The 14,603-nt window shown below is 40.1% G+C and overlaps 1 protein-coding gene across 1 annotated transcript in view; it reads left to right on the forward strand.

Moving 5' to 3' along the window:
- Hbs1l (HBS1 like translational GTPase) overlaps nucleotides 1-14,603 on the forward strand; it is a 65,024-nt gene that overhangs the window by 16,218 nt on the left and 34,203 nt on the right. The gene's annotated exons all lie outside the window — the stretch shown is intronic.

Raw genomic sequence — 14,603 nt, forward strand, 5'->3', positions numbered from 1 at the left:
CAGTTCTTACTATCTGGCTTAATCATATTTCACCCAGTGACTGAAAATCCTGAGTTAGCATGTCCTGAGACGATCTCTGTAGCACATGTGTGATAACTGTCCTGTAACTGATGAGTCATGGTAGCGTGCCCATCAGTCACTCCATGTGTAACACATGCCTCTGTTAAAGAGACATTCTTTCACATGTGTCTTTGCATCTCATTAACAGTGAGCTCACAGGTCAGTTCATAGCCTAACACCTCATCTAATGTGCACTTTGTATTCAGAAAGTCTCACGGTTTTCTGATGCTTAGGGATTTAGACATGTCAGTATTCCGCTTCCAAGAAGAGAAAAGCAGAAAACCATGGCACCAGATCAACCGTGAGAAGCACGTTTACCATATGAGAGCAGTGTTGCTGTGTTTGCCTCATCTGTGAGAAGCACGTTTACCGTATGAGAGCAGTGTTGCTGTGTTTTACCTCCTCTGTGAGAAACACGTTTACCGTATGAGAGCAGTGTCGCTGTGTTTGCCTCATCTGGACCCACATTATCTGCTGCTCTGCACAGGTCTGTGGGTGATGGCCGCAGTGCCCTGCACGGCAATGTTTGTGGGTCAAGGGGACCTGACACACATCCTGCCTGTCTCTAGTGCTCTCTTAAAAGGTGTTCACTTGTTTACAGAAACATCTCAGTACAGTGCATCTCCTCTTAAAATGTTTTCTGTACTAGGCTCAGTAATTTTTCTGAAGATGTTCATGTAACTCTCTTTTTGCCTAACTTTTCTGCTTTCACTTCTTCAGCCCCTCTAAATGATGTGTTTGCTTATCCGTTACAACCTCATGGGCACACCTCGTTGAGCTTTCTCTTCTACTTCCCCTCTCCTTCTGTACTTGGCTGTGCTCTCTTCAGATTGGCCATCGGACAGAGTTTTATAAAACCTTGGGCTGTTGTGTCTTCATATGTGTCTGAGGCTCACTGTGTTCTTACCCCCACCCCCCGAGTTCTTATACATGCAGACACAGACACACTTTTTCTCGTGCCTTTCCATAATTTTAAGTTATCATCTCTAAGTGCTCGTTTTTTGTCTACATCTTTTTCTGTTTTAACTTTAGTTAACTTTCAGCACTATATGTGTATGTATTCATCTGTAAACATAATTATATATTTGTTTGCTACAGAAATAAGTATACCTATAATACTTGTTACTTCTGATTCCTGTTTTGCCATTTCTTAAAATTTTGCCTTTGTTTGGACAGTTTTTTTCTGTCATTCCTGTTGGCCCACAGTTTACTGTGTGGCCCATGCTGCTTCCAGCTCATTCTGTCCTCCTTTAGCCTCCCAGTTGCTGGGTTGAGTATTAGTACTCTCAGCTCTTAGGTTATGTTTTAGAAGATAATATTTTTTCAGTTTTTAAAAAGAATTCCTTTAATTTTATTTTATGTGCATTGGTGTAAGGTTGTCAGACTACCTGGAACTGGAGTTACAGACAGTTGTGAGCTGCCATGGGGTGTTGAATCTGAGTCCTTTGGAAGAGGAGGCTTAGTGCTCTTAACCACTGAGCCATCTCTCCAGCCCCATTTTTTCAGTTTTTAAATTAATTTTGTCAGTCTTTTCAAGGCATTTTTTTGAAAGTCTGATTCGTTATGCTAATTAATATGAAATAATTTATTCTAATACCTTTGGCAGATTATTTTTAATTTTTGTGTCTTTGATTCAGTGACATTAAGGGCTAATGTAATAAATTTGGTTTCCCCACCAAAGTCTACTCTTTACAGAAAGGAAGGTTTATGATTAGACCATTGTGACACATACTAAATTTTTCTTTTATCTTGTGGCTCTACTAATACATTTTAAACGGTAGTTTAAAACGTAAACTTTTAAATATATTCAAAATGATAGTTTTGAATTTCTGTTAGGTTTTAATATTTTTGCAGACTTTTTCTGAATTATTTTCAAGTAGCTTCCTTTCCCCTATTTAAATTTAGAGAAAGGATGCTTAGTGATTAGAAAGCTCTGGAGATGAGAGACCAGTTTCCATGCATGCACAAGGCTTTAGTAGTGTTAACTATCTCGTGTTAGTGTTCACATGGCCTTGTAGTCAGTCCAGCCTGGTGTGCAACACCTCCAATATTCTCTACCGTGCTGTGTTCTGCTTGCTCTCATTTTAAGATGGTATGCATTCATAAAGTTGCTTTATAGTTGTTGACTTAGAACTTGCTGTGTGGCCAAGACTGGTTCAAATTCGGGATCCTCCTGCCACGCCTTCTCAATGCTGGAATCACAGGTCTCCTCCATAGCCAGTTCAGTTATTTTCAAGTACATTGACTTCTCATGGTTAGACCCCTTTTTGTCTTTTCCCTTTGAGTCCTTTATCTTCTTTTCCTTTCATAATATCACAAAATATTTTTCGATTTATTAATACATTATTATTAGTGGGTTGGATCCCCTTGTTTGCTGGAGTGCCCCTCAGATGTTTTGTTATTGTGTGTTACTAGTATAGTAGTTACTTTTTGTGATGCTGTGATGAACCTTCCAAGAAACTTAAGGAGGTATTTGGGTTTATGGTTTGGGGCTAGCAGCACAAGGGTCAGTTTATAAAACCCTGGTTTTGTCCTCTAGTGACCCCCTTTCACTGAGTCTGTACCTCCTAAAAATTCCAAACCCTCCAAAGCCCACTCACCAGCTGGGGACCTTCTGTTCAGGATCCATCTTGTTGATTTTATTTTCTTCTGTATGCTTGAGGACTTAGGCTGTACCACGTGTGGGGGTACCTGGTCCCTGCTGAGGTCAGAGAAGGCTCAGATCTTCTGGAACAAGCCACTCTGTGGACGCCAGGACCCAGAGCTGGGTCCTCTGGAAGAACAAGAAGTTGCTCAATAACTACTGAGACATTTCCCTTGTTTAAAAATCTTGTGTCCTTTAAGCTCTTCTTAGCTATCATATCTTTACTATACATTATATGCTAGAATATAAAAGCATTTTCTTTTCTCATTCTGCATTCTTCATCTGATTTCAAGTTTTCTTCGTTTTTCTTAGAGTATCTTTCTATATCCCCAAGAGGGAATTTACTTATTTTAGTTTAAGAGTATATTTATTTCATATTTTAAAATATGTGTGTATGTGTGTGGGTGTTGGTGGAGGGTTAGGTGCCTATGATGGCACCAGAATCCCCGGGAGCTTTCGGTACACGTGGTTTATCCAACATGGGTACTTAGAACAGAACTTGAGTCCATGCAAGAGCAGGATCTGCTCTTAACTGCTGAGCCATCTGTCCAGCTGCTGCAAACAGTGTCACTGAAGAGTAATGGAGGCTGTGTAGGACTGAGCTGGGGCCATCTTGTATTCTTGACCTTGTTATATTCCACTCTTGGTTCACATCCTTAGAGGCAGAACATGTACTCCTTTATAGTAATATGTGTAATTTCTAAAATAGTCTAGTAAGTGCTATCTTTCTTAGTTTGATAATTGTTTTAACGTGTGTATTAAAACATATTAGTAGCAAGCGTACAGAGACTTAGAATAGGTTAGCCATATGGTTTTGTTAGCATTTGTATGAATGAGCTGTTAAAAGCGTATTTGCGAGGAGTGAAATCATGGGGTGATGTTTCAGTCTTCTGATGCATATTCCTTCCCATATTCATGGTGGCACACACCTTTAATCCCAGCACTCTAGAGGAAGAGGTAGGCAGATGCCTGTGAATTCTAAGCCAGCCTGGTCTACATGGTAAGTTCCAGGACAGCCAGGGCTGTATGTGGAGGGACCTTATCTCAAAATAACAAACAAACAAAAAGAAAACAAAACAAAAGAACATGTTTTGGTAGTAGCTCTTGTTTATTAATCAGACTCCAGGTAGTATGTCTGTACCAGCTGTTGACTGTATAGACTGTGTTATATCCTTAGACCATGGCAGGCCGTTATTCTTAGAGGAGTCAACCACGTGTCTAAGACCCCTTGGTTCTCCTTTTGCTTTGCTTCCTTAGACTTCAGAGTGAAAGAGAAAGATGGGGATGGCGTAGGAGGAGCTGCAGCCTCTTCTCTCCTTCCTCACGTGGTTTTGGAAGTGTCCTGCGGCTGGTGTGAAGACTCATAGTTCCTTTGAGAGTCTGTGAATCCTCAGTCTGTGTGGCCTTTCAGCAGTGTGCTTACATTGTATTTTGTTTTACTGCAGTTCAGTTTTCATAGTCTGTCAAAATAGGCTTATGTAAGCAACTCTTCTAGTTTTCCATTGGAAATATATTTTCTTGGAATTTTTTTTCACTAATTTACTGAGTATTTTTATTCAAACAGTAAGAAGAATTTCAGACATAAAGATAACTAAGGGTGAATTGGCTTTGTGCTTAATATTATGTGGGAGTTTTTTGAGCGGAAGTGGTTGAGTTCAGTGAAGAAGCCTAAGTCCTTTGTAATGTTCTCAGATTCTCTTTATATACACCTACACTGGAAAAATTGAAACATGAATTGCTTCATTTAAAAATAATTCACTTTAGACTCTTAAAACTTTTTACTTAATCATTATTTAGTATAGTATATGAGTTGCTTGACTATTACAGAATTTTCTTTTAATCCTAATTACCTTGTTTTTAAAAATTGTCAAGATTATAATTAGATCATATATTTACATGTAATTATTTCATTCTATGACAATTATAAGTCTTTTTTAATGGAGTAAAAATTGAATACATGCGTACTATTAAATACTTCAGTGAGGGACACAGTGGAAGAAAAGGACGAACAATTCAGGTCAGCCAGCATTTAATTATTTTATATTCCTTTCATAGAAAAATTAGAAAAATGTGCTAATATTAGGTATATATAAGAACTTTGAATTGTGAGAGCCCTGGTAGGAAACCCAGGTGGCTTCTCAGTCCTCCTGTCTCTGCAAATGCTGGACTCACAGGCATGTACCACTCCATCTAGCTTCCTTAGAGCTATGTTCTACGATTTTATTTTAATTTTATGTGTGTTTGCATATATACAGATGTGTGAATGCAACTTAGAGTGGCCAGAAGAGGGCATTGGATCTTCTGTAATTGGAGGTGTAAGTGATTGTGAACTACCTTAAGTGGGTGCTGGGACCTGATCTTATGTCCTCTGAGAGGGCTGTTTGTGCCCTTAACCCCTGTGCCATCTCCCCAACCCCTTAAGAGCGTTATAGTTTCTCTTGTTGAGGTGTCTGGTGATTTTATTTGGTCAAACTACTGTATAAATTTACTACTATAAAAATGTGTGTTTGTGCAGTCCGGGTCATCTCGAGGAAGGTCTGACTACTGAAACTGATGGATGAAAAGGCTGGCTGCTCTGGTTAGGATGCCAAGGTCACCCTTCAGAAACTTTATACCAATTTATCTCTACAGTTAATTTTGAATCCTAGTAGCATCGATGACGCTATTTAGTAAAGGATTCGTGTTACACTCGTGGGTTTTAATTTGTGTGGAGGTCAGAGCGTGTTGCTGGGCGTTGGGACAGGAGTGTGGGCTTCAGAAGGACCTGAGAAGCAAGCTTCCGTTGACTCTGCGAGCATCTTCAGACGCACAATGCCTGAGGTAAGGGAGCTGAGTGCGGCTCAGAATCCAGCCCATTAGCCGAGGCACCCACACTCTGGAGATGAGTTACCTTCCACCACTTGGCCATTTTTTAGCAGTCAAAATACATTCTTTAATATACTCACATAAAAATATATAGGGATTTTCCCCGTCAGGAAAAGTACATTAAGTTATAGCCATTTTTCTTCTTTTTAAAAACACTTTTAGTGGAGTGATATTATAGCTTTTAAAAAAATGATGCTGTGATTTGGGTGTACTCATTTAAGTCTTTCACATAGAAGCTCCTTCATTTTATTTCATATACTTGTTTCCAGATTGACCTCTGCAGAGTATTCTTAGACATACCTTTACCAAATTAGGCTTTCATTTCTCTGAGATAGCTCTTTAGACAATCTCTAGGCTAGAAGGTACATTGCTTTCAGTATGTGTAGGCTGGAGCTTTGATCCCCAGCCCTGGGTGGAAAAGTGAGGTTGAGGTTATGAAAGCTGTGTGTGTGTGTGTGTGTGTGTGTGTGTGTGTGTGTGTGTGTGTGTGTGTTTTGATGTCAGGAAAAAGTGTAAAAACCTAAATAGACTGTTAATGAAATTAATGTCTTGTAGACTTCATTAGAACAGTTTATTTGCTATCTTTGTCTGATTTGAAGTCTGTAACCCATTTTCTGGTTTCCAGCGTTGTATGCCTTGAGATTTTTAATTCTCTCAGCTTTTTTCTTTATCCACATGTTTAATGTTTCTGAATTTGTGACTAAAATTTGTTGGTTCTCACTCCATTTGCAGAGTGATGTGGAGAAGCTTGGAGCCTTAGGTCCATTCCAGCAGATGACTTAGCTCTGCCACGGTTCCCTATTTTTAATGTCAGTATTATGTGTGTGTGCATTTTGTCTACACATATGTATACCACTTGTGGGCCTGGTACCATGCAGGTTGGAAGAGGATATTGGATTCCCTGGACCTGGATATACAAACAGCTATGAGCCACCATGTGGGTGCTGGGCATCGAACCCATATCCTATAGGTCTGCACTGCTAACCACAGAGCCGTTTCTCCAGCCCCAGGTTCTTTTTAATTTTGAAAGCAGGCTATAACAGTTCTTAGGGCAGTTGTGATATTTAATGACTTAGTGTGTATTGCATCACGACAGCAGTTCTCAACACATAGAAGGAGCTTGTGAACTTGGATTCTGGATGTGACTTGTTAGAGAGAATATTCATAGTAGGAAATTCTTGGGTGTATGCAGGAAATCTGGAGTTTAGAGCAAATGAAACAAAAGCCTTCTACAGAATGCTGAAGAGCAGCAGTGTACTTGTCTAGAGGTTTGGGGGCAAGTAAGCGGGTAGGGATTAAATTGTTTTATTCTCTAATGTAAATAGGGCTTTATTTTCAGGCTGTTGTATTTTTTAGTCACAGCAATAGTATTTTTAATAAAATGTACTTTTTGTGCAGCTCTGTAAGTTGATGTGTGTTTTTGTGTATGCATATGCACACATGGAGGCCAAAGGTCAGTCTTTGGTGTCACCTCAGGAGCTGCTGATCTTCTGTCTTAAAGGGTCTCTCACTAAGACTCAGCTGGATGTGGGGGTGCACACCTGTAATCCCAGCAGGTGGCAGGTGGATCTCTGAGTTCAAGGCCAGCCTGGTCTACAAAGTGAGTCCAGGACAGCCAAGGCTACACAGAGGAGCCCTGTTTTGAGGAAAAAAAAAAAAAAGACACAGGCTTGCCAGTTAGGCCAGGCTGCCAGATCGCTGAGCTCCTGGGGTCTCTTCTGCCTCTCTGGCTTTGCTTATGAATTCTGAGGATTAAAATCAGGCCTCCCTTGTGCAGTGAATACTTCACCAACATCTGTCTCCCCAAACTCAGATATAATTTTTTAAAGGATAATTGCTAGAACACAATATCAAAGTTATTCCCCAAGTGACCAGTAGAAATTTTATTGTTCCAAGAACTGTTATCTTGAATTTTGTACAAAGGCTTATGATGAAATCTGGCATAGATTGACATCTACTTACTGTATGTGTGTGAATGAATGTGTGTGCAGTATGCTTTTGTGCGTGTGTGTATGTGTGTACACGTAGGTGCACATTCACCTGTGTGGTACGCATGCGGATGTCCAGGGTTGATGTAAGGAGTTGTCTTCCATCATTGTTACCCTTTCATTGAGTCAGGGTTCAGTCGAACCAGAACTGCCCATATCGCTGGTCTTGTTAGGCAGCTTGCTCTCAGAATCTCCTGTGCCAGCTTTCTGACACTGTAATTGTAGGTGGACTGTCATACCCACCTGACATTTTGATGGGTTTCCAGGGAGCTGAACTCTTGTCCTCAGGCTTTTCCATCAAGTAATTAAACCTTGGAACCATTTCCCCAGTCATGAAATTTCTCTTTTTGCAAGTTAATGCATTCAATGTTATTTCCATAAAATTGAAATCTGGCCCCAGTGGTTCTTTTTTGTTTGTTCCCATTTCATTATTGGAGGTGGGTGCTGAGTGGTAGATTTGATGGGGGATTTGTGCTCTAAAGTTCTATTGAAATGAATAATGTAGACCAAAGTACAGCTGCCTGTTGAAGGAAGTGGGCTAGTCTCTTGCCTCGATGTACTTTCTCAGTGTGTGTCTGATAACTAGAATTTTAATGTTTGGTTAGATTTGGTGAAATTATTTTTTTTTTAATTAACATCAGCTTCTTGAAATTCTGAAAATCTTAGTGTGTGTGAATTTATATGGACTGGTATGTTGAAATGCCCTTCCAGGAAAATGATTGGTGACAAAAACATGTACTTACCTGGAAAACCCTTTGCTATATTTTTAATCCTAAATGTTTTTAAATTTACAGTGTCTTAATATGATGACATTTGTTTCACATGAAAAGAGTTTATTTCACATGAAAGGAATTTAGATTGAATGATTCTAAAGCATATAAATAGAAAGAAGCATTCCTCCTTTTGAAATGTTTAAGTCGCCCTTTTGTGTTGTGGAAGCAATATATTTTAATATAGACAAGGTTGGGTGTACTGGCAGTCCTCTGTAACGGGAGTCTGGGAGCAGCAGCAGGAAGATTTTGAACTTGTGAAGCCTGAACTCTATCATTGAGATCCTGTCTCAGATTAAGAAGGTGCCAGGTTGGTACTTTGTCTGTGCTCTTCCAGGTCTGATCATGCTAGCTTTATAGCTTTGCATTCTGTTTTCTCTTTTGTACATGTGTTTTACATAAGGAATCAGCTTTTAGAACCTACCTAACTACTGTACATTCAGAACATTAAGAAACAAGATCATTTTAAACCCCTTTTCAGTGTTTATTGATGAGGGGCCTGGGCCCTCCGTGGGGGTCAGAGGACCTCTACCACCATGATGGGCCTCAGAGGTGGACCTCAGGTCCCCATGTGTAGCAGCAGGTGTCTTTATTGGCCAGATCATTTTTAATTTAAAGCAAAAATTAAGTGTCGTTGTGTGCATCCTTCACATTGATGCTGGTAGCAAAACCGGGGTTCTTATCCATGCTTGAGAACCAGTGTTGGTTAAAATTCCTCTTGATACTGCAGGCTGGTATTTAAAAAATTACCCTTGTATTTCTTGCATTTTAGTAGCGGGTTCTATGTGTGTCAGGGGCAGGCCTCCCTGGTTTGATTGGGTTTAGTAAGATTCCCCTCTTGACAACAGTTTTTACAGTACTCTGTAGTGATCTTGTATGTTCAGGCATTTTACAGACATGTGAAGATTAATGTCTGTGTATGGGGAAGAGAGAGTCCCATCAAGTAAGCTAAGTTGTTATTTTTAAAATAAAACTCTCAGTGGACGAACCTTAAAACGGCATCTGAACTGGTTTCCTGATTTTGGTGGATGTGCATATACCTGTGATGAGCCTGAAACCACTCAGTGAGAGGTAGGTGCTCATACTTGGCAACGTATGTTAAACCAGCCTGGCGGTTAATTTACCTGAACCTCTGCTCTATGGATGGATTTAGTTTTATACCTGGTGACCAGGTGTAGTGATTCTAAACTACCTTTTTTCAATCCTGAGAGAACTGTGCTGGTCAGCAGCAGCATCTCTTGATGAGAGCAGTTTTCAGAGGGCAGAGCAGGGGTGCCAGTGTTTTCCTTCTGTCTTCTCTTAGTGTGTCGGGGGGTGGTGGAGGGAGGGAGAGAGGGAGCTGTGTGCGCAGGGCACGTGGAGGCCAGAGGTCAATATAAGGTGCTTTTCGTGGGACCTAGAGATGTTCTTCAGCGGCTGGTCTGCGCTTCCCCAGGAGGCTCCTGTCTGTATCCCCAGTACTGGGGCTACAAGCGCGTATGGCTTTTACGTGGGTGCTCAGGCCCCGACTTGGGTCCTCACGCTTTCAGTTCACCCACTTAAGCATCACCTCTGTCTGATTTCAGTCTGTCCACCCTCCCAGTGTGGGAACCGCAGGTTAGAGCTTGTGCTCCCTTCCATGTGCACAGTTATACACTTTCATTAAACACTTGAATGCCTAGGATATTTCATTCCCTGGACTGTATATTGTGGAAGATACTTAAAAAAAAAGTGACTGTGGAACTGGTAGACCAGTTTGAAAAGTAAGACACATCCTATATTTTAGTATTTTGTATATACACAAAGGAGTATACAGCACGAAGATACACAGTAAAAGCCTTTCAAATTTAATTCATAAATTACTCAGATAAGTTACTCACTTTGATTGGAGCTTTTGTTTTTATCTGGGGCCTAAAATTGACAGCATTTCACTGCAACGTGTATGTGTTGGATTTGAATGCCTCTTTTCCACATCCTAACAGTCAAATATTTCTTAAAGGAACAACACCCTATGCGTCTAGTTTCCCAGTAGAAATTAAAATAGTTTTACACTAAAACTTCATTTGTTGAGCAGTGAATGGTATGACTGTTTATTTGGTATATTCTTGGGAGAGTTTGCAAACATTAAACCTGCCACTGTAATTAATTTTAAGACAGCTTCTCTGTATGTAGCCCTGGATGCCCTTGAACTTGCTATGTTGACCAGGCTGGCCTAGAACTCCCTACCTTTACCTCCTAAGTGCTGCATTTACAGGTACATTCCACCATGCCTGGCAGAATGATGGATTTCAGCATTACCTTTTCAGAGTTACCTCAGATAGTGCTTTATAATCTGCTTCAGCAGATTCAGACTCAAGGTATGGACAGAGGCACTTGACTCAAGCCTATTTTGTGAGTATTTTACTTTAAAATAACCCTCATTCTGAGGAGGTGCAGTCAGAAGACACAATGGAACGAAAGGGAAGATGCCTGGAGAAAATGAGCAGAAGTTGCATTAACCATCTGTGTGATCTCAGGTCGTCATATTTGACCAAATCAAAGTTTCTGATATGTGAAGCTTGATTCCATCAGTCCTCAGCTGGTCTGCAAGGAGAATGCTGCACTCTACCGACCATTCAAATTTTACTCAGCTGCTTTTTGCCTTTACACTGTGTTAGCTGTATAGGTCTTTTCAAGTGTTTCAGTGGCTTAGGCACGATTTCTGCACCGTAGGCTTAAAGTCTGCTGATTTCTGTGGGTTTTCATTCATGAGTTTTAAAGGAGTCTCAGCCTCAGGTGTCGGTAGCAGTATTTTGATTAGTCTTAGCAGTTGCCGAGGTTGTTCTTGGTTTTTTCCTCTAACACTTAGCTTATTACCATATCCTATTAATGTTTTTGTTAGAATCTTTTGTTAGAATCATAAAAGTCACAGGTTCCTGTTTTTGTTGTTTTCCCTTTGCAACACCCAGTTCATCCCATGTTCTAGTGGCACATTTATTTATTATCAGCCACTGCAGTTCCCATGTTTTCTTGCATGCCACAGTATTTGTTCATCTGGAATCATTGCTCTCTGAGTTCTCATAGTTGTTCTGTTGCTTTCCATCTTATTTATTTTGGTGTCAAGCACGTCCTTACAGTGAATGCTGTCTGCAGACAAGCTATTGCCCCTGTTTGTGTTCCCAGTGTCAGGATGCTATCGCAGTTTGACCTGCAGAGCTCTGAAGACTCAGTGTGCACATAGTATCTAGTAAGGTCAACTCTGTGGTGACTGCATCACCAGCTGGGGGCTGCTGCTTTGCTGCAAGACTGCTGTCTTGCTCTCTGATTCACTTTTGTTACTACCATTCTCCTCCACGATTGGGTAGCCTCTTCCATGCCCGCATTTTTTCATGTACTATCTTCATGCTGCATCATTACAGTTCACAGTATGACGTTGAAACACCCCTGTGGCAGCTCTTTTCAGGCTCCTGAGCTCCTTTTGCATTATCTTATTTATCTCGTACCGACCCCAATGTCACACACTTGGCGCTTTTCTTTCCATCATGAATGACTTATTGCCAGAGTATCTGTAATTCTGGTGCTATCAGAGACCCCGTAGCTTGTGTGCTTTCTGTTGGTGGTCAACTTCTTAAAGCACTGTGTGTATATAGATTCTTTCAGTTCCTCAGAAATCTCCACTATGTAGACTACATAAATATTGTTTCACTGATAGAAAACTAGGCATAGAGATAAGTTAGACTCACTTCAGACTTGGGGTATGTATGTGGTAGCAGAACCCCTATTTTATTGGTTACTAGCCTCCAAATGACTGGTAACTTGGGCTCTTTGGCATGGGTAGACTTGTTACTCTAACAAGGTAGCAAAGCCTGTATAATCGTATGTGTGCTGTATTCTACTGCTTGCTACTTAAGGGGCCAGTTTTGTGGTTTTTACTTCATTTGCTCAGCAAGTTCCTATTGAGTAAATCTAAAGATGTTTGCTCACAGTGCAGAAGCTTCCTTGATTACAAATTCATTAATCTCTAAGCATAGAACATGTGCTGTGCATGTGAGGGAGCAAAATGTTGCTGCTAAAGAGCTCTGGTCTGCATCCAGGAGTAGCAAGGTAGAGGTGGGTTTTGAAAGATAAATTGGGGCCATGTTGCAAAGGTCTGTGTAAAATAGTGTGGTTTTGTGTTTTTCCCCCCTTTATGGGGACACTAAATGTATTTTAGTATGTAAATGAGGGTAAAAGACCCTGATGATGACAGAGGAAAGAAATGGTTTGTTGAACAAGGGATAGAAGGTAGGCTACTACCTGATACTGTAGGCGTCTGGTCCTCTGTAGTAAGAAAGTAAGAAAAAAAAATTGAGTGGTTTTTATGAGAAAAGTAAAATAATTGTTAATTGGATAGAAAAAAATTTGAGGAAGGGAATTAGCAATAAATGTCTCAGGTTTCATGGAAAAGATTATTAAGATTGCTGGTTTGTGGGGAAGTAGTTTTCTATAATGTACGTGCTGTGTGCTTAATTCTTTTGCTAATTACTATTAATAGCTGTAATTCTCCACTCAAGGAATTCTCTTCCACTTTCTGGAGAGATTTGGGCAGTGCTGACAAGCGCTGAAGGTAGTCCCTGCAGAGCAGCACATGACCACATGTCAGTAGCCTCGAAGAGCCCTACTTTTCAAGAATTTGATGAGTCCAGGACAGATTTTACCCTGAAATATTTGTCTGCAAGACAAACACGTTCAAAGAAGTCACACTTAAACTTCCCTTTGCCTTTACTCCTTCAGCAGTTGCTGGAACATTCAAAGAGCTGCCAGGAAGTGACATGCTGGTTGCATGGTTCTGTTCTCACGTATTCTCCGTGGTTTACTTGTTGGTGACTGTGTACAATGGACACACATATACGTTTATGCTTGAATATAAAGATATCTTTATATGTATGTGTGTATGCACCCATCCTACTTGGTTAATTCAGAGTCTCTAACATTTCCTGATTTTAATTTACTCAGCTATTTTATAGCTGTGAGTTCAGGTTTCCCAGCATTGTTCTTAGCATTGTTCCCAATTTTAAACTTACTCTTCATTCTCTAAGATGAACTTAAACAAAACCATGTGTTTCTCCCAACATAGTTTCACTGGATTCATGCTGCAGGGTTTATACCATGTTTGTTATGTGTTCTAGGAACTTAATTACATGACACTTAAGCGAAACAAACAAACAAAAACACCAAAACTTGGTTCAAGACAAGGTAAAAGTGCTTTGTGTTACTGTCTGTGGCACAGTTCATGTTTATCCTAGCAGTTCTTGATCCTGTCATTGTAGTTACATAAGAACTGAAGAAGCTAAATGGGCATAGAAATGTATATACTTAATACTATATAAAGATGGACTTGGCTGACCACAAACTGCAATAACTATTTTCTAATTAAAGGCTTTCTTCTAAAAGACTACTGAATGATAAATTATCTCTATAATGGAAGTCTTTTTTCTTTTTATGTGTGTTCTTGCAAATACATGTATTTCAGTTTCACCCTGAAATAGATGTTCATTTTGTGTGTGTGACAAACTCAGCTTTTCGATAGGGCTGTGCCCTATAGAGTTTCTGGTAGCATATTCTTAGAATTCTGTCCATATGAGACTCATTTAAATTGATGGCTGCTGGGTGGAGCTATGTATCTGTGGGGTATAGATGGGATCCTATGGCAGAAACATGAAAATCCCTGTATAGTGGGATAGGGAAAAATGCAGGAATTAGAGTGTTGACACACAGGGTTTTCCTGGGTAAGCCACCACTGTCACTGGTTTCTGTTCTCTTACTTCGTCTTTCTAAACCGTTTTTAGTAATTATCTGTTCTCAGAATATTTATTTTAAAACTGAAGCATTATGTACTCAACAGACAATTTTATCTCATGTATTAATGTCTTTCAAATTTTTATAGTTTGTGTCTCAGAGTGGTTTTTGAGAATAACTACTGTTAAATCCAACAAGAGTCAGTAACACGATGCCGCAGAGGTCTACCTTTGCATTCTTTATAAAAGGACACATTGAGAAAGTCTTCTGGGTAAGAGTTCCACACGCTAGCTAACCAGGAAATGGGAGTTCTGGAGGAAGTCTCAATCAAAGGGCAACCACAAAGGGCAGGAGGTGCCATTTTCTATGAATGCTTCATTGCAGCTCTAACTCTAGTGTGAGGAAGGTGAGCCGGGCAGGCAGTTGATTTGGTTTCAGGTGTAGACCCTGTCATAATGGTGAAATCATTTAACTTGTATGCCCTTATTTATGTGTAAAATGTAAGAATCTAGTTTGTATGTTTTTCTCAGGTTTACTTGA

The sequence above is a fragment of the Meriones unguiculatus genome, chromosome 20, assembly GCF_030254825.1.
Source record: "Meriones unguiculatus strain TT.TT164.6M chromosome 20, Bangor_MerUng_6.1, whole genome shotgun sequence".
Lineage (NCBI taxonomy): Eukaryota > Metazoa > Chordata > Mammalia > Rodentia > Muridae > Meriones > Meriones unguiculatus.